This window comes from Phasianus colchicus, chromosome Z, assembly GCF_987193195.1.
Source record: "Phasianus colchicus chromosome Z, bPhaCol1.hap1.1, whole genome shotgun sequence".
Classification (NCBI taxonomy): Eukaryota; Metazoa; Chordata; class Aves; order Galliformes; family Phasianidae; genus Phasianus; species Phasianus colchicus.
The window spans coordinates 61,363,123-61,388,534 of record NC_143476.1 but is presented as its reverse complement, the minus strand read 5'-3'; the positions used below and the strand labels follow the sequence as shown (position 1 = coordinate 61,388,534).

At 38.3% G+C, this 25,412-nt stretch overlaps 1 long non-coding RNA gene across 4 annotated transcripts; it reads right to left on the bottom strand.

Annotated features, from left to right (window-relative positions):
• Nucleotides 1-991: 991 nt before the first annotated feature.
• Nucleotides 992-25,382, bottom strand: LOC149913027 (uncharacterized). Of its 4 annotated transcripts, XR_016462016.1 has the most exons (6): nucleotides 23,620-25,382; nucleotides 20,544-20,749; nucleotides 15,474-17,478; nucleotides 11,922-12,069; nucleotides 8,151-8,231; nucleotides 992-1,530 (listed from the first exon to the last, which is right to left on the bottom strand). It is a non-coding gene; the product is annotated as an uncharacterized LOC149913027 (long non-coding RNA). The 4 variants fall into 4 exon arrangements; XR_016462013.1 differs by lacking the exon at nucleotides 20,544-20,749; XR_016462014.1 differs by lacking the exons at nucleotides 992-1,530; nucleotides 20,544-20,749 and adding an exon at nucleotides 7,812-8,041.
• Nucleotides 25,383-25,412: the final 30 nt, after the last annotated feature.

Sequence of the window (25,412 nt, the reverse complement as noted above, 5' to 3'; positions counted from 1 at the left end):
GAATAAGACCTCCATGAGAAGCTGGAACAATTGTTGGCGCAAAGCCTTTTCATTAGCACCCATTCAAGATATAACTTGCTCAACAAGCTTTTGAAGTTAATGGTTAATTACCATGAGTGCAGCAGTAAGAGAATGGACATGCTATTCCTCCTGATGAACAAAATGTGGGCACCCCGAAAGCTAACATCACCATGACAAACAGGACATGATGCCCCTGATAACTGGGGAAGGCAGGAGTGCCCCTGACAACGAGATGATGCCACAGTATGGAGAGGACAAAAACCTGAAAAATTTCAAGGAAGAGCAGGTAATCCCCCACTGAACTGCAACCATGCAGGTCAGCAAAACATTACTTACTGACTTGCTGCCTCCCTATGGACCAATGAGACACTGCTGGATCTTTGGTTGTTCCTTAGGCACAACCTGCACAACCTGACTATCCCTGCTCTGTAAACTGCTAGAATTTCTCTCTTTACTAACTTCCCCATCTTCCCCACATTCCTTAGTAGCTAAGAATTTGTAATAAATCACTGGACAGCATCCAACCTCATTTTTGCCATAATCTTCTTCTGGGTATATATATGTCAAACCACCTTCTTCAATAATTGGATCAAGACACTCGCATAATTCAGGAGGAGATTGTTGGAGACCTGCTACTCTACCTGGACTGTCAAAAATCCATTGGGCCAGATGGGATCCACTCTAAAGTGCTGATGCAAGTGAAGAAGGTGATGGCCAAGGTACTTTCCACCAGGGAATCTTGAAAGGTAGGTCCTGCCTGATCAACCTGAGCTCCTTCCCTGAGCAGGTGACTTGACTGGTGGATGAGGGAAATGCCATTGATGTAGTCTACCTAGACTTCAGGAAAGCCTTTGACTTCCTTCCCCAAAGGACTCTCCTGGAGAGAGCAGCCCGTGGCTTGGACAGGTACAGTTTTTGCTGGGTAAAGAACCAGTTATATGGGCAAGTCCAAAGAATGGTGGTGAATGGAGTTAAATCCAGCTGGCACCAGTCATGAGTGGTGATCCCCAGGGATTAGTATTGGGGTTCATATCCTGCTTAATATCACATTGGTAATTTGAATGAGGGGATCAAGTGCACCCTCAGGGTTACCATCCTGAGGTGCAAGTGCACTCTGCAGGGTTACCACCTAGGTACTGAACACTTGTGGACTTGAACAGGTGTGGGTGGTGCCTACAGAGCTTCTCTGGGCTACTTGGTAGTGTCTCCCCACCCTCTCAGTAAAAAATTTCCTTTTAACATCTAATCTAAATCTCCCCTCTAACACTTTAAAACTATTTCCCCTTTTCCTACTACTATCTTCCCATGTAAAAGTCAGTCTTCTTCAGAAGTGTAAGCTCTTCTCAGGAACTGGAAGGCCACAATGAGGTCTTACCTGACTCTTCTCTTCTCCAGACTGAACAAGCTCAGGTCTCTCAGCCTTTTTTTCTTGGAATGGTGTTCCAGTCCTCTGATTATCTTCATTGCCCTCTTCTGGCTCCATTCCAACAGCTCCATGCCTTTCTTGTGCTGAGGGCATCAAATTTGAATGCAGTACTTAAGATGAGGCCTGACATGGTCAGAGCAAAGGAAGGCAAAGAAAAACAACCAAACAACGACAACAAAAAAAGCTTTAATACACTTTAAAAATGAAATTCTGTTCAGGAAAGTGTGGGATTTTTTAAGGTGCACTGACTCAAATTTAATTCCAAAGCTCTCTTTTGTCTTTTAGACGAGGATAAATTTTCTAAGTATTTCCCATTTGCTTCTGTATCATTTCTTTCTGTTTGTAACTCTCAGTGTGTTAGTATCGCATTACACAACCTTTGCCACATGAATTTTCCCTAATCTACATGTAATCTTGCCTAAACAATAATTTCAATTTTACTCATGCTAATGTATGCATATGCAGAACTTGAAATCAGAGGGATTTGAAGTGTTATACTAATTATATTAGACTTGGATCCTATATCATGATCTGTTCACATTCTGTACTTAGTTTATCTGCATACTGTGCCTATGCAAATGCAGTGAGTTTAAACCAGTGAAATATTATATATTCACATAGCAATTTCTGACTTTTTTTTTTTTTTAAGAAGGTGACTTCTTCAATAATGGTATTGCCTGTGATGGCAACAGCAATTGTCACATTCTGAGAAGAGTGTGACACTAAAGAGTTTCCAAGATCTCTCTGATGATGTTGCTGGTACCCATCACTAAGACTCCGTGCAGTGTGCACATGGAGACAGGCAATTGGTCTCACCAAAATGTCAGGCCAGAGTCAGGCTACGCCAACTAATTTTGTGGCAAGTTTGAACAGCAAGAAGTTGTATGCAAACTACCCTTCAGGAGCAGCAGGAACCAAGAAGTGCAAATTGCTTATGTGGCAGGGAGAGGGCAGTTTGTGAGGGTGGTTTGCATAAGAAGGGCAGAACACTCTGCAGGTAGGTAGGTTGCTGGGTTCTCTGCTAGGCTATAGCCATGATAGCCTCCTTAATGTATTAAACAATTCTCTGTAATGCCTATGGCAGCCAGGTGCAGTTGTGGTGATGACACCAATCAGAAAACCATGTCTCTTTTTCTATTCTTCCAGTACTAGGTAGGACTAATGCAATCACCCAGAGAGTGTTCAAGGCAATTCATGTGACCATCCCGATTTCAAGCTGTACCTTGTGCCTGAGGCTACCTTCTGAGATGGAGAGAGAGAAAGAGAGTATCTATTGGAGTTGTCCCTAGCTAAATGAGTGGGTCTGCATGGTGGCCAAGCTTCAGGAGGGAGGGAGTAGACTGAGAGGAATATGGGAGACCAAGGAGGTGATAGTTTAATGGAACTGTGCTCCATTTCTGGTACAGACTTGCCAACCTCGCATGGCCATTGCTACTGAAACAAACCAGAATCTGATCTATATCAGGATAAAGTCAACAACTTAAGGTACACTGAAGAGTGGAAGCAAGATACTACATAATGCCATAAGAGGAGCTTCCATATGCCCATTCAGTTTCCAATAGGCATGAAGCTCTGGGGATGGTAGACACAGGAGGCTATGGAAGATGGAAGAAGAAATGCTATCCCTGCAATTTCTCCCACCAAGTTCAAATCAAAATCATATCAAATGAAGCATCATTATGAGTGCTGTGACTCTCTCCTGAAGGGAAGAGAGGCCGCCTACAGAACACACCCTCTTTACAGAGAAATTTGCTGCATTCTTGGGGCTAGCATTTGGGATGTCACCAGTAAACTTATGAATTTAGTACAGCCTTTGGATTATTACCCAATCCTGATCTTTCGTATGACTACCAACAATATTATAGCTGGAATGTCTGATGTCAGAGCCTTAGGAAGATCACTACAAAATTCAGGAGTATGGGTAATGTTTTCATCAAACGTTTTGGTAATAGGGACATAGATGGGAAAAAAAAAAAAAAAAAAAAAAGAGAGAGAGAGACTGGCTGCAAGACTGGTGCATCAGTCAGAATTTGGGATTTTATAATCATGGAAGATCTTTCAAACTCAAGATCTGCTGGGGCATGACAAGATCCACCTATCTCAGTAAGGGAAATATTTATTGGCCCATAACATGACCAAACTGAGAGAGCTGTGAACTGATATTGATAGGGGAAGGGAATGCCATGCCAACATCATGACTGATGTTAAACTAAGGGGTGGTACTGTACTGATGGACCGTAGCAAGGCTAATGGGAACATCAATGTCAACTCAGTGAAGACTGAATATTCAGGAACACATCTGAAATGTTTGTGTCTCAATTAAATTATTGGAGGAGATGGTTCAACATGTATATGTATGCAGATGCAGAGGAGGAATAAGGCAGCAAGAGACCAAATGCTGTCAGCTGATTTATGACAAATTCTAAGCAGCTAGGGAATGCACAGAGATTGGGAAGCTAGTGATAGTAAAGAGAGAAATCCTAGCAAAGGGTTTATAAAGTGAGGATAGTCACCACCGTGGATCCAGCGACATCTCCATAGGGAGGCAGCAAGTAGGTCAGCAATATCTCATTGACCTGTACAACTGCAATTCAGCAGAGGGGGTACCCGTTTTACCTCGGAATTCTTTGGATTTTGGTTGCCAGGGGAAGCAATTGTTTGTCAGGGGCACTTCTGTTTGGTTCACCAGGGGCAACAGTATATCCATAGTACATGCCCCTCCCACTGGATAATTGGCAGTTCATCATGCAATTGTTGCATGGTCATCATCTCCTCTGAGACAGCCCCCATAAGTCTGCTTGAATGCCCAAAATAAGGAACAGCTGAAGAGGTTTCTCCTGGTCACCCAGCTGTGTCTGTTTCTCTTACCACTGTGCTTGTGGTAACAATTAATCCCAAAAGCCTGCTAAGCAGGTTATGTCTCAGATGGGTGCTGCTGAACAAGATGTAAACCAAAAATTGTTCCAGCTTCTTACAGCTTGTGTACCAACATACACTGCATGAGGAATATACAGGATGAATTCAAATCACTGTTCCTTTCCCAGAATTAGGATGTCATTGGTGTGAGATTTGGTGGAATGAGACTCAAGTGCTAGGATGTAGGGTTATCAGCTATTCAGAAGGTAGGCAGGGCAGGCAAGTTGGAAGTATATGAAGGAGAGAGAAAAATGTACAGTTCTTGCTGTTAAATGTGATGCATTTTAGGCAGTCTCTTGGTGAGTATGGGGATGGATAGCAAAGCAGCTGCTGTCACATCTGTTTACTAGAAATCATGCACTCCGGGCAATAGCATAGATGGATTATTTTATATGCAATTTGAAGAAATCTCTGGATCAGATACTCTCATCCTTATGAAAGATATTAGTTTCTCAAATGTAAACTGGAAATACCATACTGCCATGACAAGCAAGTCTGAGAAATTCTTAAAGCAAGTTGTAGATAACTTCCTATCACAGTTACCCTTGTTAGGAAATGTGTCCTCCTAGATATGTTGTCTGAGATTACAGAGGGCCTGTAAAGAAATGACACTAGGTGGCTATTCTGACCATAGTGACCAGGGAATTAGCTGAGTTTAAAAAATAATAATAATCATGGAATGAGAAAGAAGGACAGCAAAATTACCACTCTGGATTTTTTAAAAAAGTAAACATCAGCCTTGAGGAGCTAGATAGCAGAGTCCCCAGGTAATCTCATCTAGAGAGTTTAGGGGTACTCAAGATTTGGTTACTTTTCAAGAACCACCTTTTATGCACCTCAGGAGCACGTAATCTCATTGTACTGCAGGTCAAATAAGTGAGTCAGAAGATTGCCTTGACTGAAGAGGGAACTGTCCTGGAACTAGAGCAGAATAATAGAATCATAGCATCATACAATATCCTGAGAGGACTCACTAAGATTAAATCAATCAAACCCTATGTATGGAAGCACTGTCCAAATGGTTTTTTAACTCCAGCAGACGGCTTGCTAAGACTACTTCCCTAGGAATTCTGTCCCAGTGCATGGCCATCTTTTCAATGAAGATCATTTTCCTCACATTCAATCTGAGCCTCACTTGCTGCCTCTTTCTCTGGTCACCAGAGAGAAGAAATCACTGCTTCTCCCTTCTCTTGCTATTACAGTGAAGCTGTACAGTGGTGAGGTCTCCCTTCAGTCTGCTCTTCTATAGGCTGAACAAAGAAAGTGACTTCAGTGTCTCATCATATGTCTTCTCTGATTTATTCAACATACTTGTACTCTCTTTTGGATATTGTCTGTCTCCTTCTTATTTTGTGGTGCTCAAACCTCACAGGAGGTGAGGTCATTAAAGCAGATAGAACAGGACAGTCATTTCCCTTCACCAGCTGGCAGTGCTGTGTGTGATTCAACTAAGAGTATGGTTGGCCTTTGTGGCACACTGTTGTAGAGTTCATAATCTCATGGACTAAACTGTCCTTTTCTATGGGGCTGCTCTCCAGCCTCTCATTCCCTAGTCTGTATATATATAAAGTGTTGCTCCTTATTAGTCAAAGAATTTGGCATTTAGTTATGTTAAACTTCATGTGGTTAGTGATTTCCCATATGATCTCTGGAAGCAAGATCAGGCTTAACATGGAGATTACAGAGCCACAAATTGTAACTGCAGAGAGAAAAAAAGAAAAGCCAAAGTACAGCTTGAAGTAGCACTGGCCACTATGGTGTCAGACAACAGAAGAGGCTTTTTAATGTATGTCAACAGTAACAGGAGGTCAATGGAAAACACTGGACTGATTCTTAATTGAAATAGTCACCTACCATGTAAGAGTGAGGAAAGACATTTATTGCCTTTTTCACTCAATTTTTAATATTAATTTATAGTCCTTGGAGTATGATTTGGGTAGCACTGACTTCATATTTGTTACAACTGTAAATATAAGAGATCGGTAGTATTACTGAATGTTCACAAGACCATGCATCCTGACAGCATTCACCCCAGAATACCAGAAGAATTAGAAGATTTTATAGCTGGATCCTTGTCAACAATCTATCAAAGGTCATGGGAGTCTAATGAGGTCCCTATTGACTGGAAAATAGATAATATTATACTGAATTAAAGGAGGGTGTGAAGATGAATAAGCAGGAAACTACAGAACTGTTTAAATGCAGTCTGTAGAAAATTATGGAGAAGATTATCCTAGGTGATATTGAAAGGCACAAAGAACTAAGCTATTATCAGGCATAGTCAACAGGAATAGCATGAATGAACTAGATAGAATGGAGCATTGGACAATCAATGGCATGAAATTCAATAAAGATAAGTGCTGCATTCTGAACTTGGGACAAAGTAATGGTGGGCACAGAAACAGACTGGCAGAGGGGTGGCAAAAAAGCAGCTCAACAGAAAAGGACCAGGAAGTGTTGATTGACAGCAGGTTCAACACCACTCAGTAGCGTGCATTAAACAAAGCATAGCCATCCAGTCAAAAGAGGGGATCTCCCATAATATTCAACATTAATGTCGCCTCACATCAAATACCATGTGCAGTTCTGGGCTCCACAAAATAATAAAAATATATTAATATACTTGAAAGCATGCTGAGAAGGGCTACAAAGATGATTAAAGGACTGTAGGAGAGGCTGAGGACACTTGGCTTGTCTAGTCTGCAGAAAATAGGGGTAACATTTGATATCATTACACTCTACAACTTGCTAAGGAGGAGAAATGGAAAGGAAAGTGCTGATCTATTTTCCTATTCTCACTGATAGAGAGCATGGGAATGATAAAAAGCTGCATCAGGGAAAGTTCAGACTGGATATTAGGAAGATTTAATTGCCCTGAGAGTGATCAAATACTGGAACACATTTCCTTATGAACTGGTTGATGCCTTATTCTTATCAGTGATTAAGCATTTGGATATTGCCCTTAGTTGTATGCTTTACTTTTTTTATTATTATTATTATTTTTATTTTTTTTCAACCCTGAAGTGGTCATGTTCTATTCTGCAATAGAACATTCTACCCTACCCTACCCTACCCTACCCTATCCTATCTTATCCCATCCCATCCCATCCCATCCCATCCCATCCCATCCCATCCCATCCCATCCCATCCCATCCCCATTCACACCTAGCTTAAAGCCCTCCCAATGTCAAATACATTGACAGCAGTTAAGTAATCAAAACCCATGATATAAAACTTAAATAAATAAATAAATAAATAAAATCAGCACATAAACAAGTAAAGAGCTATCAAAAAGTAGAAGAAATAAAGTAATTAAGAAGAAAAAAATCCTGAGATTTTCATAAGATAAGGTCTTCAATGTCCTAGAAAGGTCAGCAATGAAGATGTCACCATAGATAATGTTCTGCTTGCAAAAATTCTTGACTCATCTTGCTCATGTATTAATTTTATTAAAATTTTGTCCAGTCTAGATGGGTTACACCACTGATTTTCATATGCCAAAACAAAGTTACAAAATTATACAAACACTTCACATGTTCTGTTGTAAAAAGATATCCACAGAGCCAAGAGCTTACATTTGTGTTACAAATATGGAAATAACCACCTGCTCTGTTGATTCTTCATGATCAGTTTCACAACAAATTAATTCTCTGGTGTGCAGCAATATTATCATTGAATCTAATGGGGAAAAAAAAAAGAAAAAAAAGAAAAAAAAAGAAAAAAGGAAAACTAAAAACAAGCAAACAAACAAAACAACAAAAACAACAACAACAAAAAACATGCTTACCTTGAAAAAAGAAAATGGACTTTAAACACTGATGTTCATACAGCCCTTTATCTGTCCCAAAAATCTGATGTGTATTCTGCACTATTAGACAATAAAAGTAAACATATAAACTCTAAATGGAGTGATAGTTACAAAAAACATATAAAATCTACATATGACAATATAACTTCCTAGATCAGTAGATCTAGACAATAGTGGTTTACTGGAATCGGTGAAGCAAAAATGATTATTTTAAGACTTTAAACTCAAGCTGTATTGTTATCTTTGATATATGCTATGGAGTACATTTAAATATTTGATTTTTACAAATGAATAACACATCCTGCATATCTCTCCTTAGGTGGTTTTACTGTCAATACTTTTTTCACAGGTCTAGCTTTTTCATGACAGCTCTAGCTGTCATGGCTGAGTAAAATTGAATTTAACATTGAATTATGTAGTTATAGCCTAGTAGTGAAAAAAAAAAAAAAAAAAAAAAAAAAAAAAAAAAAAAGGAATTCTTGCATATTAGCAAAAGCTTATAAAGTGACAGAGAAGAAGTAGTAGCACTGAGAAAGATTAAAAAAAAAAAAAACAGAAAAAGTAGCAGAGAGGTAGGAGTAGCACAGAATTACTCTATACTGTCTTTAACTGGATACCCCTCATTTTAGATACTTACTGTTAACACTCCTTCTTTGAAGTAATGTGTATGTATACAGAGCTAACAGATTATTAGACTACTATTGTTGTGTTTTGTGTATATGTGTGTGCGTGTTTCCCTCAAAAGAAGTTACGTTGTGGAAAATGTAATTTTACATCACCAAAACATTTTAAATTAAAATCTTTTTTTGAATATTAACATTAGGCTATTCATTATGCTATTAATTTAATGAACAATTCTACATGCAAAATTGAAGATAGAATCTGATTTAAAAAAAAAAAAAAAACAAGCTGAAGTACTATTTATTGAAAAAAATAACAACAACAACAACAACAAAACAATGTATCTGGAATTCATTTTCTGGTATCAGAAATTTTATTTTTTTTTATATAAGCGGGTGAGCTTTCTCATGTATTTCAGTGGCATTATTCCTCTGATATAGCATGACCTTAAAGAAAGGTAGCATCTGTATATACATCTGTGAGTTTTATTATAAGTTTTACTTATTAGTTAACATATACCAAAGTCTTGTAGAAAATAAAAAATATCTGAAATTCTACAAACAGTTATTGGCAGTACCACTGCTGATAATCCAGTTTTAGAACCCTGAATGAGAGTTCAGAATTTAGAACATAATGTACTCATTAACATTCTGTAAATCCAAACTAACTTATGTTTTTTACTTCTTCTATAAATGAATGGGATAATCACACATATTAAAGAAGATAATAATTCTAAAACTGTTAATTGGAAAATCTGTGTAGTCATGCTGAAAAAAAAAAACAAAAAACAAAAAACAGACAGCTGTAAAGCTGAAATAAACTTTATTTCCTATGATAATAATCCAGGAAAACACATCAAAAAGGCTCAGTACGTCTATAAGGAAGGAACTGTTCCCATTGTGTCTAACTTGGAAAAAGAGGATGGGGGAAAAAATATGTATATATGTATGTATGTATACACACACACACACTACTGGTATAGGAACCTCAATAAGAAATACATTCATATTCATATTCATATTCATATTCATATTCATATTCATATTCATATTCATATTCATATTCATACTATGTTTATATGAACATATGTTTTGTAGCATGTGTGTGTGTATATATATTCTCCCCACACTGACCCACATTGTCCTCTCATTTTTGATGCCTTATGGACTTCTTATTTCATTATTCTGTTTGTTGTTGTTGTTTGTTTTTGTAGTACTACTAGTAGTAATAGTAAGTAGATATTCATTTTATATATCTAAAGATTGACATCTTCGTTTACACAGTAAAATAGTTTGGGATTTGTTTTGGTTTATTTTTCTTCATTATCATTTTTTAAAATTCCAATATGTTGAACCACTTCAGAAAAATTCTTCAGATGACTTCTGACAGTACTGCTGTATATGAACTAGTGAAGAATGATTGTTCTGGTATTAGTTGAGATACAGTTAGCATTCTTCCTAGTAGCTGGTGTGGGGCTGTGTTTTGATTTAGGATGAGAATAATGATAATGATGAGGATAATGGTGATATATATATAATTATGATGTTTTGCTGAACAGTTCTTATACAGAATCAAGGACTTTTCGACTTCTCACGCTATCCTGCCACTGCGGAATCTGGCAGTGCACAAGTAGCTGGAAGGGAGAAGCCAGGGCAGCTTGTTGGGGCAATAGGCGGGGTTGAGGGTGGTACAAGAGGAGTAGGGATAGGTTCATGGGTTTCCTGGGAGGGTTCATAGGTTTCCGGGGCGTTTGCGTGTCACGGTATATAAGTGCTTGTTACACAGCAATAAATTGGCTATTGGCAAAGGAATGCTGGTCGTTCGGTCCGTCGTCTGTCCCCGTGGCAGTTGGCAATGTTGCACAGTGACACAGCTGACCAAAACCAGCCAGAGGGATTTTCATAGAATCACAGAATCATAAAATCATAGAATGAATTGGGTTGAAAGGGACCTTAAAGATCATCTGGTTCCATTGTCCACTGCCATAAACAAGGCTGTGTGAGAATCCTTCTTTGTTTTCTGGCTCAAAGCTTGCTTCCTGAGGTATTTCTTGTGATAAGACTCCGATTTATTGAGGAGGCAAGTGATGGATGCCACTGAGTGACAATCAACATCACTTTGTGGACATTTGAAAGCACCTTCCTCCAGAGCTGTCTGCCTCCGGAAGGGAGTGCTCAGGAGTGTTTACTGGCTGAAGATCTGGCCCGTGACTAAGTAGCTCCAGGTTGGTATGGTAAAATTAGGAATGATATTGTGCCCTGTGAAAAACAGGATGCAGGTGGGCAGGTATACATACCACAAAGAACCTCCTCTCTCTCCTATAAATTGGAGAGAGACAGGCTGTCACCCCCTAGATCAGGCTGCCCAGGGCCCCATCCAGCCTGACCTTGAGCACCTCCAGAGATGGGCCATCCACAGCTTCTCTTTGCAATTGGTTCCAATGCCTCAACACTTCCTAAGAATTTCATTCTAACTTCTAAGCTAAATCTCCCCTCTTTTAGTTTTAAACTATTTCCCTTTTTTCTATCACTATCAGACTGTGAAAAAGTCAGTATTCCATATCAAATAACATAGTGTTGAAAAATAAAAGCTGTGCGGAGCTGAAAGTAAGAAGTGACCACTGTCTGGAAACTGTCTCAGCGTCCATCAGCGGGGGGTAAGCAATTGTGCTGTACATAACCTTTTTCTGCTCTTTAAAATTTATTATGTTGTTGTTGTTATTATTATTATTCCTTTCATTTTCTGTCTTATTAAACTTCTTTATTTCAATCCATATGTTTTACCTTTTTTTTTTTTTTTTTTCCCCAATTCTCTTTCCCATCCCAATGTGTGGTAGGCAAGAGTGAATGTTTGCATGGTTCCTAGCTGCCTGCCAGATGAAACAAGCAAACAAGCATAAATGCAAACTTTTCTTTTCTTTTTTTTAATTTTTTTTTTTTTTTTTTTTTGGTATTCTAACTTCAATTTCAAGTAACACATTTGTTCTACTTTTTCCTCAAGTACAAGCTGCTTGAAAATCTTTGTGTTTCTTCTGGTTATGAAGAAAGTATGGTATGTTTTGTTGTTTTGTTTTTGTTTTTGTTTTTTTAATCCAACTTTTCCATTAGCTATTTAATCCATGCATTTTACCTTTTCAGTTTTCCACGATTACATTGTGATCTACCACATAAGCCTGTTCCTTTTTCATCTGCACTATCTTTGAGGTGTAGAGAAATCCAATCAAAACTGATCAATAAGATGACCAAGTTTTCTCTGTCTTGGGTCTTCAATGTCAGATCTGATGGGAATATTAAAGACATATTGTTTGTTTATTATTATACATTTATGTATGTGTAAGAATATTTCTCACATAAGTTGTTCTTCATGTATTGGTGTTTTTTGTTTTCTTGTTTGTTTTTCAAAGTAGACTACATAGAATTTGATTCTGCATATTAAGAACAATAAAGTACTTAATTACTAGATACTCATATAATGCACCTAAATTCCAGTCTGCATTTAGAAAATAAAGATATTTTCACTATTCTTCTGTATAAAAAGTAGGTATCTAGTGGTACCTGGATCCTAAATTCAAGCATAGTAAAGACAATTCTCTTCATGTAGAAAATATAAAATTTATAAAAAAGTCGCAAGAGGTAAAGTAGATGTTTTTAATGCTTTTTTTTTTTTTCAGATAAATTTTTCAGAGACAAGGTAAACTACATTTCTCAGTTACAGGAGGAACTGAGAAACAACATGCTTAGAGAAATGTCTCCTGTGAATACTGCCGGGTAGTACTCTGAATGTACTATGCAAAGGTCAGCTGTTGTCTTTCCTTCGGTGGTTAGTTCTTTTTTCTACAAAACAGGAAAAAAAAAAAAAAAGGCGAAGTAAAATAAGTAAATAAATAAATAAATAGTGCTCTACATAAGTGGTTTCTCTTCAACCTTAGATGTAGAAGCAAGGTGGTGGCAGCAGGGGGGCTTGCATGTATTGCCTCTTTTGGAAGAGCCAGAAGCTGTTCCATGTTAGAAAAAAGCCAACTCCAGCTGGCTCAAGAAGAAACATACAACTGGCCAAAACTAAGCCAGTGAGTAATATTGGTTGTGACTACTGAATTAAACACAAATAATACTTCTGTGCAACAGCAGATGAGAGATAGAAGTGAGAAAGTCAGGGAACTGCTCAGCAGGTCTCAAGATTTGTTCAGAAGGGGAGCAGGAGGTGCTCCAAGTGTAGAGCAGAAATTCCCTTCAGCTCATGGAGAGGCTCACAGTGATCTCCCTGCAGTACATGGGGCAACTCTCTGCTCACAGGTGAGCCCATAATGGAGCAGAGGGATGTCACCTGAAGGAGGCCATAGCACATGGAGACTCCCCATAGGATCAGGCTGAGAGACAGAGCTGCAGCCCATGGATAAGAACACGCAGTGGAAGAAGTAATCTAGAAAGAGCTGCCATCCATGGGAGACCTATGCTAGAGGAGATGCTGTACCACTGCATCCTGTGGCACGGCCCTTGCTAGAACCCAAAGAACTGGAGTCTGTGGAAAGCTCACTCAGATCAACTTGGGAAAGATGAGATTCCAGGGCAAAGATCCCATCTGGAGTAGAAGAGGGCAAGGGTGAAGGAGTATCAGCAACATGGGCTGACCACAAGCCCCACTCCCTGGTCCTATATACCACTCGGGGAGAAAGTAAAAGAGGGTAATGGGGCAGTGTTTTTAGTTTGCTTTTAATTTCTCACTGCTCAATTCTGCTAGTAATTGGCAATACATTAAAGTAATCTCCCTATGCCTGAGTCTGTTTTTACTCATGACATTTTCAAACTTCCATAGACTATCCCATATTTGCAACTGAAGAAGAGATTTCATTAGTCACAGGCATCGATATTAATATATTTCTATAAGCCAGGTGCTGAGACAGTAATACTTACAAGCCGCCACTAGTGCCATGAGACATACTGATTTTCTCTGTAATCTTGAAGATCAATATTACAAAAAAAAAAAAAAGCCCTACCAATTAAGTGATGCTAAACAAACCAGCAGGTTCTACATTGTCAGACATCTTGTTAACATTAGAGGTGTGTTAAGCTTGTGATAAACTCAAAAGAGAAACGTAGTAGAAAGTCACTCATTAAGACTCCATTAAGAACTCATACCTGAAGGACTACAAGGTGTATTTTCTCATGTCTATTAAGCTGCTTGAAGGGATCATTAAGAAAAGGATTTCTCCTAAAGAGCAGGATCAATCTGAGTTGGCCTGGTATAAGGTTTATACTCATTAGAGTACAAATGCTTTCTTCTTTTGCAAGTACTTGCAGAGGAACTTAATCTCTACATACTATATAACAGTGACTTCAACAAATCTGAAGGGCCTTAACAATGAAAATTAAGAGAAGATATATCAAGATAGCTGTATGTCTTTCCTGTTCTCACTGTTTAGTATCATTTTTTCTTCAGAAGTGTTCTACTGCATATAAAAACAGTATTTTTGTATCAACATAACCAGCAGATTAAATCAGAAGTTTCTAACTTTCAAAGAAGGTACCAGTGAAAACTATATAGGAATTTTCTATTCAAATATCTTTTGAATGAAAAATATTTCTTAACAGAATTAAAAGTATCTGTATGAAAAGAAAGACTTGAAATCCTGTTTCTTAACAGTGCAAATGTTGCTTGTATCTACTTTCAAAAGGTCAACATTCTTTTTCAGATCTCTCTAGTATTCAACATTTCACTTTCCTTGGAAAATGAATTTCCTTTCTAAGGTAGAGAGGAGGTGAAGAAATGACAATATTTTTACCATTGATAATGCACCAACATATTTCTAACTTGAAACTAGAAGCAGGTAGTATCCTTGGTTATTTTCCCAAGTAGCTCAGCCTGGATCAGTCAGGAAGCAGAGAAAAATTCATATCAAATGATTAAAGCTTTGAAAAATTGTTGGAAGCAAGATTTACCATGGAATCCATTATACAGTTTTACCATACACATTAGTAACAGTCAATTATTTTCAAAAGAATCACCATCCATATATGTAAAGAGAAAAAGGACTTAGTTCTTTCTACAAGGATTTGGTCATATAAAATTCCTGCTAGATTTTACAGTTACTGAAGGAAGTTTCAAATACTCTGCTTATGTGTAAACAACTGGATAATACTTCTTTCAAATAGTGGCTAAAATGACTTGCTGAGAAAGAACTGACTAATAGAGTACTTTCTACCAAAATATTTGGTAAATCTAACACTATAACCATGAACACATAGACAAGCTGGAGCTGCGGAAATTTCAGGCAGATTCTCTGGGAGATTTTAAATAGAGACTTCTTAGACAGACTGTCTAAGAGTTACTTATAGTATCCTGAGACATAGGATACAGTGTCATACACAAATAATACTTCTGTATGCACATCAACTCAGTTTTCATTGCTGTGGAGTTTTTTGTTTGTTTTTTAATTATTATTATTTTACATAAGTAACACCAAAAATAATGCTTCCTATTTATTCCATGGAAAATACAACAGACAAAAAGAGCACAAAAACACTGTTTGACAGAGTAAATTCTCAGCAACATAATACTATTTTTTTACATAGTCTCCACCATTAGCTGTGCATCTTCACCAGCAAAGAACAAGAGTCTGCATACCACAACTGTAAAAACCTACACAAGCAAAAATGATCCAATACTTAACGACTATGACAGCACCTTTGCTAGGAAAATGTTGCTCATGCATTCCATCTTTCATCCGTGAAGAGAGGTCAGAAAATGCAAAATCAGACTATACGCTGGTAGGACAGTCCAGCCAAGATTGGAACTGTGTTCCATGGCTTTCAAATTAGTATAGCGTATGGTGTTACTGTGTTGCAAGAAAAAAGCTATCTTCTTCTCTGGCCTGACTCTGGAAGCTTAAGGTTTCAGCTTAGTCAGTATTGTAGTATAGCAGTTAGAGCTGATGATTTGTCCAGGTTCCAAGAAATCCAGAAGGATCACCTCTTTTCTGTCCCAAAGAGTGCACATCACTGAGGTGTGCATCTTGAAATTTTTCTTCAATGTGGAATTCTCATGCTGTCACATGGACTGTTCCTTTGACTCCAGCTCATAGCAATGTATCACCACTGGTAATGATGCAATCCAGGAAATAACCTTGTAGTGGCTCAATAGATCTTCACAGACTTGCATACGATACTCTTTCTGTTCCTGTGTGTCCCATTTGGTGCAAACATTGCAATATTCCATATTTTGCTATAATTCCATAATTATGCTACCATAATTTCCAAAGCACTGAAGTCAGTATTCAGCTTCATATACCTTTCCTGGTTGTAATCTACTGATTTATGTAGATGAGCTGATCCAGATGTTCTTCATTCTATCTGTCCAGAATGTGGTTCGTCTTTCACATTACTGTCATCACTTCTGTAACACACCACCTCACTGTGCTAGCATCTACTGTTTGCTCTTCATAAATGTTCAGCAAGAACTGGTGCAATTTTTTCCACATGGAGGAATTCAGTGACAGCCCTTTGCTTCATGTGTACTTCCATGTCAGATGCCATTTTGTCAGACTTCCCCTCTGCTGCCATCCATTGCGCAGCAACGAAATGTAATGGAACACTCAACCTCTACTGCCACCATTAACATCCACCCTTGACACTGTGGGCCAACATTCCAAGTATCTCAGATATATCTTTCAGTCACCTATAGGGTTTGCTTTTCTCTTTATTTTTATAAAGTAGGAGTGGACTGCTGTACCAGCTGTGGTCTATTTCACCAAGGTATTATTGTCCTTCAGCTGAATATTAACACAGATAATAAAAAGACACACAGTGGAGAGTGGTAGACAAAGATCTGCTTGATTCATGCAGGGGTTTGCAGATTTGGGTTTGTTCTCATTTCTAACATTTTTTTCTCCTCTATCTTTCCTATTAAAATGGGTGAATGTACTTTTTAAGTTCATTGTCTGTGTGACTCAACTCATATGATAAGAAAATATTATAAGTAGTTTGTATTTTTAATGACTAACAAGATACAATGAGAGAGGGAAAAAAAGCTTTTTTTTTTTTTTTTTGATGTGCAGACAGTACATTTTTCCTGTGAGCTGTGGCTTTATGGAGAGAACAAAAGAGTGAGCAAGAGGTGGTTGGATCAGAAATGATTGGATCATTTTTGTCAAATTAAATTCAATTAAATAAGAGCAGGTGCTACATCAAGCATGCAGCAGAGATTATTCAGTTTCTTGCAGGTAATGAGGTTAGTTTTGATGGAGAATTTGAGGAAATCAGGCCTGGTCATTCATCTGCTGAATTATCTTTTAAATGATTCAAATTTTCCATGCAGAAAGGCCCAAAACAGAAGTAAATCGTGTATACAATTTGCAAGAGAGCATACTATAAAACAACGTTGTTAACATAATGAATAGTTCCAGAATAAATTGTGGATGCAGCCTGGGGGGGAAAAAAAAAAAAAAAGAAAAAAAAAATCTCCTTTCTGATCTGAAATGTTATGAAACAAAGGATATGATCTGTTGTGGAACTATCCAGCCACATACATCATCTTGCAAGTCAGTTGAGAGCAAGTTGTTCAGGCACTTTTGAATTGGAAAAAATATATGAGCTGCAGAATGCTGTTTGTGTCACAAGCGAGCCTTAGTGAACAAGTCCCTCTAGGCTTCAATGCTGAACATCAGAAGGTGTCATTCACTAGCAGATTTTTCCTTCAAATTGGAAATGAGAAGGAAAAAGAAAAGATGACATCAGTAAGGAAAAGGAAGGCCAGAGATGTGATGTGTACTTCATTGTTCTTCTTACACCATTTTAGCACCCAAAGGCATTAATAATAAAAGGTTCCTGTCATGCCTGTTTTGTGCAAGCACAATTTAGGCAGCTGGAAAACATGTTTTTTTTATAGTCTAATTTACCAAATTAGGAAGGCTTTTTCACGAGTATCTGTACATTCTGTCATTTGATTACTGTGGTTTTTGATTCTTTTTTTTATTAAACATCTTAAAATATCTAACAAATAGCTTTCTTTTCATATCTTCTTACCAAGGAGAGTTTTTAGCAAAAGAGAAAAATAAGACACTTGAAATTCTGGTAACCAAACTCACTGCAAGAATTCTCAGTAGCTTATGTTAGCAATTCACTAAGACAATAATTATATAAAAATCATACGTAGTGCTTTATCATATCTCCAGAGGTTCCTTCCAACCCCTAGAATTCTGTGATTATATGATTTTACGTTGACATTTAAATGACAAAGTGTATTCTTCGAATTAATTTTAACTGTTTTCCCAAGAGATTCTTAAATTCTTGTCTGCTGAACTGTGACGGACAATTTCTTCTTCTTCTTCTTCTTCTTTTTTTTTTTTTTTTTTTTTTCAATTATTTAAATCTGAAAATTTTGAAGAAAACATTTGTAAGCAAATCAGTCATCTAGACTCTCTTCAAAATCAGTAATCATCCGCTGCATTTTGCATTGAGGTTCCTAGGTAGTGGCCTTGACTCCATTTATTATCAATGAAGAGAAATAGGCAGTTCAACACAGTAATTCATTTAACTGTAACGCAGATATCTGACAAAGATGAATTGCTTCCTCAGACAGAACTGTTTTATATTTAGAGTTACATTACCTCACACTGACTACGAAAGGATAATTCTTTCAGATTCTGGCTTTCAAAATCATGAATTTTGAAATCTAGCAGAGAGCAGAACCTTTTATTTTTATAGATCAAAGGAAAATTTCCTGACAATATACAAATTATGGTTTCATTCTCTTGGTTCATAAAACACATTTTCTTCTGGAAGATCATTTTGATAGAATAATTAAAACACTCATAGATGTTTTTAAATATAAAGATATTTTAAAATGTGTTAAAATCCTGAATATGGTCATTGCCAACTCAATCTGCAGTATCATTTCTCTTCTGGACAGCTTTTCCCTTGAGCATTGCACTACCATGTTTCTCTCTACAAAATGGTATTCAGATTTTGTTGTTTATTGATTTGTACTAAAGACAGGAGAAACAAAACATAAAGATGTTGATTGCAATAAAGTGGTTTGATTTCCATGGTAGAGATATCATAGAACACATCTTCAATTGGGAAAAACTAACATATTTTCCTGGTTGCAGCTGGGATGGAGTTGATTTTTCCTTCACAGACTCTGGTATGATGTTATGCTTTGGCTTTAGGAGAAAAACAACTTTGATGACACAAAGTCATCAAAGTCATCAAAGTCATGAATAGTGCTATGCAGAGTCAAGGACATTTCAGTTTCTTATGCTGTCCAACCAGTGAGATGGCTGGTGAGAGGCACAAGGAGCTAGGAAGAGATGGAATCCAGACTGCTGAGCTAAACTGGCCAAAAGAATATTCTATACCACATGACATTGTGTGAAAAAAAAACTAGAAAACTGTAGAGAGTTGGCCAGAGGGGGCTGCCACTGCTTAAGAAGTAGCTGAGCATTAGTTGGCAACTTGGTGAACAAGTGGTTACATACTGTAACATTTGTTTTGTAAATATTAATCTATCTGTATTATTATTATTATGATTTTTACTTTTCTTTTATTAGTAAATAGGCTATTTTGTCTCAACCCATGAGTTCTACTTTGTTTCTTCAATTATCTCTACCATCACACTGACAAGGAAGAATGAGTGCAGTGTGTGGTGCTGAGAAGTTTGCTGGTTTAAAACACAACACCTGTTTCATGATAATCTAAAAAGATATCTCAAGTTTGTAAATAATATGGCATTTTATGATACTTTTACTGGATGTGCATATTTTTAGTTGGAAAGAGTGATAATAGGTGGACTGCTGGACTGGATGATCTTAGAGGTCTTTTTCAATCTTGGTGATTCTATTATTCAACTGTGATTTGGCTAGCACATTTCTTTTCTGATATTAATTTACCTAGTCAAAACTCTGTAGCTACTATTAGAGTGCAAAACTTGATGAATAATTTTGTATAGGTAGTGAAGCGACCTGATCTTTTGAATTAAATGGTGGCAGTAACCCTTTCTGTTGTCATTTTAAACAGTTTTAAAGTTTTCCCTATGAACATATCAAATTCTATTAAAAAAAAAAAAAAAAAAAAAAAGTTAACTTCCAATAAATATTCTTTGATGTATGGACATTTTCCTATATTTAAAAAAATAAAATGAAGATGCAGAAGCAAGAAGAGAAGGAGACAAAAAGATTAGTATTAGAATAGCATAGAATAGCTTAGAATTTATCAACATAGTACAGTTCTGTAACTAACTGAATTTCAGTGATTAATATTAAATTGAAAATTATTATTTTTACCATTCTTCCTATTATATTTCAGATTTTGATGCTAGATTGTATAGTCTACCTTTCAATTTCTTCAGAACTGTTCTTTAAAGGCATCTTTTTTAAAATAATATTTTTTTCTACTTAACAGAACCTTCAGTATCTTTCTCTAATTAAAAAAAAAAAAAAAAAAAAAAAAAGTTTTAATCTCACTAGTTTGTTTCAACATTTTTTTTTTTCTCATAATTATTTCTTGAGAAGTATATCCACAAATAGCCTGCAGGCTGTAGCTAAATCTGAGATTTTCTGCTTTACCATTTTGACTTTTTTAAAGAGTATTTTCTAATATTGAATTCTTCTATATTGTCCTCCAGTTACTCTGCTCAAGCTTACAGTGTTGCCTGGAGCTTTTGTGGGCAAAAGCACTTGGTCTTGTTGAACTTGTACTTCATCCCACTGGCTTCAGCCCAGCTGTGCAGATATCAGATTGCTATGTAGGGCTTTCTTACCTGTAAGCAGATCAACACTTCCTCCCAACTTGGTGTCATCTGCAAACATGTACTCAATGCCCTCATTCAGGTCATGAGTAAAGATACTGAATAGGACAGCCTCCAGTACTGATCACCTGGAAACATCACTCTTGACTAATTGCCAGTTGGATTTAATTCCATTCACTACCATGTTCTGGGCCTAGGCATCCAGCCTGTTCTTCACCCTGCAAACAGTGTACATGTACAAGCCACGGGCTGCCAGCTTCTCCAGGACAGTAGGAGACAGTGTTAAAGGTGTTGCTGAACTCTAGGTAGACTATGTCAACAGTCTTTCTATCATCCACCGGGCGGGTCACTCTATCTCAGAAGGTAATCAGGTTGATCAAGCAGGATATGACTTTCATGAACTCACGTTTCCTGGGCCTGATCCCCACAGTTATTCTGCTCATACCTTCTGATTACACTCAAAATGATCTGCTTCATACCCTTTCTGGGCACTGAGCCAGGCTGATAGGTCTGTAGTTCCCCAGATCCTCCTTGTGACCCTAATTCTAGACGGGAATCATGCTCTCAAGCCTCCAATCCTCTAAGATATACTACAAAATATATTTTAAATTTCCCCCTTTAAATTTCAGCATCTCTTTCCTTTATCTTTGAGTAGCTGCAGTACACAGTATGTGTTTTATGTTTACAAAAGAAGACTATTACAGTACCATCGAACAATGACATCAACTGAATATTGCTTCTGAAAACACCCAGTTTTCAGCTTGCAATTCATGGAACACCCACTTCCCTTTTTCTTCTCTTTATGTATCTACATTCACATCACAAATCACAGAATTGCCGGGGTTGGAAGGGACCTCAAGAGATCATTAAGTTCCACCCCCTCTGCCAAAGAAGATACCTCACAATACTCCATCACTCTTACCATGAAGAAGTTATTCCACATATTTGTATGGAACTTTCTATGTTCAAGTTTTAGGCTATTGCTCCTTTTCCTATCACTACACACAACCTCCCTTCATATATTTATAAACATTAATCAGATCACTTCTTAGTCTTTTTTTCCCTGGGCTGAACAGATTCTGGTTACTAAGCCTTTCCTCATATGGGAAATCCTCTAGAACCTTTATTGTTTTTGTCACCCTTTGCTGTACTACTTCTAGGAGATCCCTGTCTTTTTTGAATGGGGAAGACCACAACTGTACTCAGGACTCCAAATGTAGCCTCACCAGGGCAGAGTAGAGGGGAAGGATAGCCTCTCTCAATCTGCTGTCTTCAGACTTTTTAATCCACCCCAAGATACCACTGATCTTCTTGGCCACAAGAGCATACTTCTGGCTCATGGCTAACCTGTTGCCGAACAGAACACAGATTTTTCTCCACAGAGCTCCTCTTCAGCAGGTCATCCCCTAACCTGTACTGATGCATGTGGTTATTCTTTTCCAGGTGCAAGACTCTACATTTGCTCTTGTTAACTTGTCAGGTTCCTCCCTGCTGAACTCTCCACTCTGTCTAGCTCTTGTTGAAAGGTAGCATAACCTTCCAGTGTGTCAGCGACTCCTTACAGCTTTGTATTATCAGCAAACTTGATGAGAATGGTCACTATGCCTTCATCTAGGTCACTGATGAAGATTTTGGATATCAAACCCAGCAGTGACCCCTGGGAACACCACTAGTTTCAGTCCTCCAATCAGACTCTGTGCCACTGATGACAACCTTCTGAGCTCTGCCAATCAGCCAGTTCTCAATCCAACTCATTGTCCACACATCTATCCCACAGGTTCTAAATTTCATAGGAAGGATTTTGTAGGAGATGGTGTCAAATGCCTTGCTGAAGTCACAGTACACAACATCCTCTTCTCTCTCCCCATCCACCCAGCCAGTGCTGATGTCACAGAAAGCTACCAGGTTCTTTGAGAATGATTTTTTCTTGATGAATCCATATTTACTACTCATGATTACCTTATTCTCTTCCAATTGCTTGGAGAGGGTACCCAGAACAAGTTGCTCTACCACATTTCCAAGGATGGAGGTGAGACTGACTGGCCTGTAGTTTCCTCCTTCTTGCCCTTTTTGAAGACTGGAATGACATTGGCTATCCTCCCGTCCTCAGGCATCTCCCCCATTGCCAAGATCTTTCAAACATGATAGAGAGCAGTGCAGCAACCACCTCTGCCAGCTCCCTCAACATGCCTGAGTGTATCTCATTGGGGCCCACGGATTTGTGTGTGCTGATTTTGGCTAGAAGCTTAGTGACTATCTCCTTTTCAATCAATGGGAAGTCGTCCTTTCACCAGACTCTGTCTCTTACCTCTGGGATTCCCAAGGAGAAGTCTTTGTAGTAAAGACAGAAGCAAATAAGGTATTTAGAATCCCTGACTTCTCAGCATCCCCTGTTACCAACACACCTCATTTATTAGGGGACCAACATTTTCCCTAGTCTTCCTTTTACTACTGATATACTGAAAAAAAAATCTTTCCTTTATGTACTTCGCAAGATTTAATTCCTAAGGAGTTTTAGCCTTCCCTTTACACTCCTGCAGGTCCTGACAACACTCATATATTATTCCCAGATAGACAGGCCCTTTTTTTACATTTTGTGCATCTTCTTCTTTCCTTTTAGTTTATCCATGACATGACATCCTTCCTCATCCACACAGGCCTCCTACCACCCTTACCTGATTTCTGACTGTTTGGGATGCACAGATCTTGAGCTCAGAAGTGATGTTTAAGTGCCAACCAGCTCTCATGGTCCCCTTTACCTTCTAACGCTCTACCTCCTAAAGTAGGTCTTTAAAGATGTCTAAATTGGCTCTCCTGAAGACCAGGGTAGCAATCCTACTTATTGTTTTGCTTCTTCCTACACTCTTCAGAGATCTCATGATCTCTGCATCCCAAGCTGCTCCCAGCTTTCACATCCCTGACCACCCTTTCCTTGTTAGTAAAAAGTCAAGTAGCACATCCCTCCTTTTTAGTTTCTCCATCACCTGAATCAGAAAGTTATCTTCCATGCATTGCAGGAACCTCATTGCAGGGACTTATTCAACAAATATCAAGATGATGAAAGACCCCTGTAGGAAGAACCACTTACCTGGGATCAGAAGATCACTTCCAACTCTTTGTAGAAATCCTCATCCACTTCCTCCTCCAGATCAGGTGGCCTGAACTACACACTCACAACAGAATTACCTATATTACTCCCTCTGTTTAATTCTTACTCACAAGCTCTCCACTTGTTCATCATTCATCCCCAGGTAGAGCTTGATAGATTGTAGGTGCTCTCACAGAAAGAGCAACCCCACCACCTCGCCTCACTAGCCTGTATTTCCTGATGAGAATGTAGGCAGCCCTAACAGCATTCTAGTCATGTGAACTGCCCCACCGTGTCTCCATGATCACTATGAGATCATGGTCCTATGACATCACACAGATCTCTGGTTCTTCCTGTTTGTTTCCCATGCTATATGCATTGACAGGCACTTAAGAGAAGCAGAGGGTACAGATGTCCACAGAGTGTTGCAAGAACATTTCTGTCTGGCTATTGGTGATGTTATCTTCTCTGAGGAGTCCTCACAAGATCCTAAGGGACAATTGAGAAGTTTTTCCGTGCAGTTTCCTAAAATGACAGCATTTTCTGTCACAAGGAACTCCATTCCCTTCCCCTATGAAATCTAAGCTCCAGTAATCAATCCACCCCAGAGCATATTTGCCTCATCTGCTCAGTTGAATTCCATCTAACATCCACATACTTCATCTCTGAAAGGCTTGCCCAAGATCAAAGTACCCCATGATGCCAGGACCTCAGCCAGGACCTCAGCCAGAACCTCAGCCAGTAATTTTCCTGATCAGTTCTCCTCCTTCTCCCCAGGTCCCAGCCACCAGCTGGGAGGACAGAGAATACTACTTGCACTCTCAATGCCTTCAACATCTTTGCAAGGGATGCAAAGTCTCTTTTAATGTTCCATAATTTCCTTGTTGCAGCTTCCAGAGACCCTACTTGAATGACAAGTGGGTATCAGTCTTCTACTTTTATCAGATGTAGTAGAGTCTTCCTAAAATCTCTGACACATGCTTCTGGGACACAGCAAACCTCTCTGGAGAGGTTATCTGGGCAGTAGATAGGAGCCTCAGTGCCTCACACCAAGGAATCCTCAATTACTAAGACCCTTCATCCTTTTTTGGGTGGTGCTAGTTTAAACATGATTCCTTGGTTAGCTCTGCTCCACATGCTTTCTGCTCCCTAGGCTCTGATTTTCTTTCTCCACTGGACCCAAATTTGCATTGGCCATTTGGGTAAAATGCAAACATTATTAAAGTCACTTCCTTTTAAAAACAATTCAAGAGCCTCTGATGAGTTAGTTCAGCTGATTGTGTGAATGCTCCCTGTACTGATTCATCCAAATGGGCATCATTAGCAAAAATCTACTATTTGAAATGTTCATGTTAATCCCTTTTTGCTTTGACAGGTATAGGTTAGTAAATGATATATAGGTACTGTAGAAAGTCAGATCATAGGAGAAGGCAATTTCTGCCAACAAAACTGTTAGCAGCTTCTGTGGGAGAAGTGGTGTGATAATTACTTTGTATGTGAATAATTGATTGTGGTCTCATATTAGGAATCAGTATCATCCAGTGTTAAAGAGTCATCACTGAATCCAACTCCTGACTCCGTACAGAACCACCCAAAATTCAAGCCTTATGTCCGATAAAATTGTCCAAACATTTCTTGAACTCCAGCAGCTACAGTGCTGTAATCACTACCCTATGCCCAACTATTCCAATGCCCAAACTGCATATTGGTGAAATTTTTTTCCTCATATCCAGTCTGAACCTTTCCTGATGCAGTTTCATGCCATTCCCTTGAGTCCTAACTTTCCTTGAAAT